This window comes from Rissa tridactyla, chromosome 10 (assembly GCF_028500815.1).
Source record: "Rissa tridactyla isolate bRisTri1 chromosome 10, bRisTri1.patW.cur.20221130, whole genome shotgun sequence".
NCBI lineage: Eukaryota > Metazoa > Chordata > Aves > Charadriiformes > Laridae > Rissa > Rissa tridactyla.
The window spans coordinates 23,900,567-23,904,407 of NC_071475.1; positions in this window are offsets into that span (position 1 = coordinate 23,900,567).

Sequence of the window (3,841 nt, forward strand, 5' to 3'; positions counted from 1 at the left end):
GAAATTTGTATAGTAAAATCATACTACTTTCCCAAAGCAAGCCATATTGCTTCTATACCGTATCTGCAAACAATTAGTCAAAAATGGTACTTACTTGAACTGTTATCATCTTAATCTTCCTAAGCTAGAAAATTCCTAAGCCTCGAGCCAATATTGTGACAGTTGGTTTATTATTTGATAACACAGGCATTCTGTATAACAACATTGCTCTGGACGCGGAGTGTCCTTTAATCAAGTGCAGGGCTGGAAACAGAAATCGTAGATGCATCAGTCTCGTAAGTGATAGGAAGTCATCAACACTGATTTGCTCCGCAGAAAGGACATAGTCAATCTAAAGTGTCTCTTTTTTCCCTCTAGAAACTACCCCAAACGCTCATACCAGCACTCGGAGGAGCCTGGCCTTGCCCTGCCGCTTCCTTTCTCCCCTCTTTCCCTGTCGGAATGGGAGCAGATTTCCATAGTGCCTGATTAAGGCATTTTTTAATTATATTTATTATAATAATATTTATTACATTTTAGTAGTTTACTATTGCATCTAGAATTACTAGAAACAGAGGTGGTCCTTTAGGAAATACACACGTGGACATGAAAGCTATGCGTCAAGTTTTGGTGCAGACCATGAAAGTCAGTTTGGCACAACTCTGAAAGAAGGCACAATCCTTGGACCAGTTGCCTGCTTCTCTGCTATTTCGTCTTCCCTAAAAGTTGTTCTGACCTCCCCAGCCACTGTGGAGCTTTAGGTCGATGCTGTTCCTTGACTATGGTACCGATGATGTTTATATCTCTGCGAGCAGCTTTGCTCTCCTGTTAAACCTTGCAAGACTGATGGCGTGTTCTCCTGCAGAAAACGGGATCCTCGCCTACCTCAGAGCCTGACCATCTGAGCCAAAAAATGACTGCAGCGTGAACGAGGTCCAGCTTTTGCAGTCGTTAACAGCTCTGTAAGCTGGTTGAAGCTGTTGTAGGTTTGCTTTTCTTCCTTTAAAACAACAATAAGTGTTTCAAATTAATACACAGTGTGTTGTTGATGTAAGTCCTACCAAGGGCATGTCAACACATACAACAGTGTCCTCTAATGATACCTCGTGCTGTGTGATATGCTTGACGTTTATTGGGAACGGCTTCCCCGAATTTAGCAGCACCACATCTCCAGGCGGCGCAGGGAGGGGTGCAGGAGCTCCGAGGGCCACTCTCGGGGAAGAAGAGGAACCCAAGACCTAAATGAACGCGGCGTTGCTTCTGCAGGACTCAGCTGTGACAGTGCTACTGACAGACCCTTGGCTTCACGCATGGAACTGGAGCTGCTCGGACTGGTGTTTCTCAACAGCCGCTGGAGCCAGGAGCGATGCCGAGCGTGTCCGTACTCTTGCTCTGTTCTTTCTTTTCATTTTGGCATGAATTTCTCAGTTCTTTTCTCTTTTAGAAAACTCATCCAGCCCTGTTTTGCAGGAGGATTGGCCCTGTGGTGGCCAGGAGCTGTGCCGGGTAGGACCGCAATGAGCCAGGGTGCACGTGGGGGCTTAGGGACCCGGGCTCAGCCCCGACGCCAGGGGAAGGCGGCTTCTGGTTCAAGCTGTGTCCAAAATGGTCTTGAACTTTGTCAGAAGCTGTGGATGGACAAACTGACTCATGCCTTCCTCCGGCAAAGGTCTTTTGTGTGCGAGCTGATGCGCAAGCTATCCTGACGGGTTTTGGCGGGCCTTACTCAGGGTGTGAAACCAAACACGCGCTGAGGGCTTTTTCGTCAAAGGCCTTAGGGTTAAAACAATTCAGCAAACAGTCGCTAAGAGACAAGAACCACCGATTCAGTATTGAATGTAATTTCTTGAAGCCTGGCATCAAATCTGGTACTGCAACCAACAGCGCACGCTGCTGTTGGAGACAGACACTGATGGTCCAAACAAGCACCACCAGCCCTAACGTCCGCAGCCTTTGGGCTGTGCACAGCATTTCTGCGCGTCCCGAGCCTGGTGAGCGCCGGGAAGGTGGGACCTGCCACCGACAACCCCAGGTGGAGCGGTACTGCACTGGCATGGAAATTACTCATTTGCTTTTTTACAGCCCTGGAAATTCCTGCAGATGAATTGAGTTTTGGGATTGCATGGGGGTTTAGGCCATACCTCCGCAGACACATTCTCTAATAACTGACAACTAACACGCAGTATTTTATACTAGTTTGGAAACTGATATTCTGTAGCTTTCACGGCAGTGTCTAAAAAAATTACTCTCTGCTAAGATGCCTCATAAATTTCTAGAACACATTTACGTTCCAAATCTGCATTTAATTTAGTTTTAATAAGACATTTATAGTAGAGCCTATTCGCAAAATACTAAATGATTATTAAAACCTGCGGAGGATTAACAGCTTCATAACCCATACTGGAGATACCTACCTCAGCTGTTAACTTGCTCGTCGATACACCGCCGCTGCTGGGCTGGGCTGAAACGCTTCAGCCAACACCTTCCCTGCCAAAAGAAGGGCCGTGCACCCTGCACGGAATTTCCTTTGCTGCCCTGGAGCAGAAGAGCTGATGTGATGGCCAACCTCCACTGAAGCAATGCGAGTTTTACCACTCATTTGCCGACAGCCAAGATTTCATCCCCCAGATTTCCTCATTTTTCAAGGCATGTTGCAAGATTGTTTTAGTTTTAAAGGGAACAGCCCAGGCCGGGGCCATAATACGGATCCGACTGTGATTGATAGTTGTTTAAGAAACACTTTCTGTGTTTTGCACCCCTGGAAGGTCTGGGGGACAGGCAGACAGGGGCAGAATTATCAGGGATCGTGTGGACTTCTGGACTGCAGCGTGGTTGCTGCGGTCAGAGCTTGCTGGGCAGCTTCAGCCGGCGATTACCGATGACAGTACATATATTTATAAGTGAAGATGATACTGGAAATCTGTTAAATGACGTAGGCCACGCCTGTAGATGTTTCAAACCAATGACCCTTTCTGCTCTTTGTTTCTCCTCGTGTTTGGTGAGCCACTGGTGGCATTGTTTTTCTTCGGCCGCAGGGTCCTCAAGGATCCGGAATGGCCCTTGCTACATTAGGACAAGTAAAATTATTGCAGATAAATTACATGGATCTGCCACATCAGGCGTGGATACAGGGTCTTGTGTCCCTGCGGACAAGCAGGACAAATACAGGGCAGTGCTGGACTTCCCCAGGGAGGGTGGGTGACAGGGAGAAGGACCAGGAGCACCCTGCTGACACATGGCCACATCTCTTCTTCGTTAACAGGAGGATGCACGTGGCCTAGCCCTTCAGCAAGGGCCGTTTAATAATTTTTATAGCCTTTAACTGAAGCGTTTATGACACAATCAGGCTGAGCTGGTTCTCCCAACCATCGGGTCATCGGGCATCGCTGGAGGGACAGCATCAAGGCTGGGGCTGGAATATGCATATTTGGTGTTAAAACTTCATTTTTTAACGATTCGCGTTGAAATATGAGAATATTTTCCCAAGTTGGAGTAGATTTCCTCAACCCACAAGTATAGTCTAATAGAAAAACTAAGCAGACTGTAAGTTTTTGTCTACATATTTTGCACGCTGCCCATGGGCTGCACTCCTGTTTTAACCAACCTGCGGTACAATAGACAAAACATGAGAAGTATTAGACAAAATAACGGAGGGACAACTTAAATTTCCCTGTCAAAATATCTGTTTATGCAAACCTGACAACGTCTCCTAGCGCGTGGCATGAAAAATGGGGATTATTTCTCTGGGCGCTGAAGAGGGGGACACTGCATCAGTCGATCAGATCCGTCCGGACATGCCGAACTCTGCCCCGCCGCCCGATAACATCAGGTCACTTAATCCTGCGAAATACCTGCTCGCAAG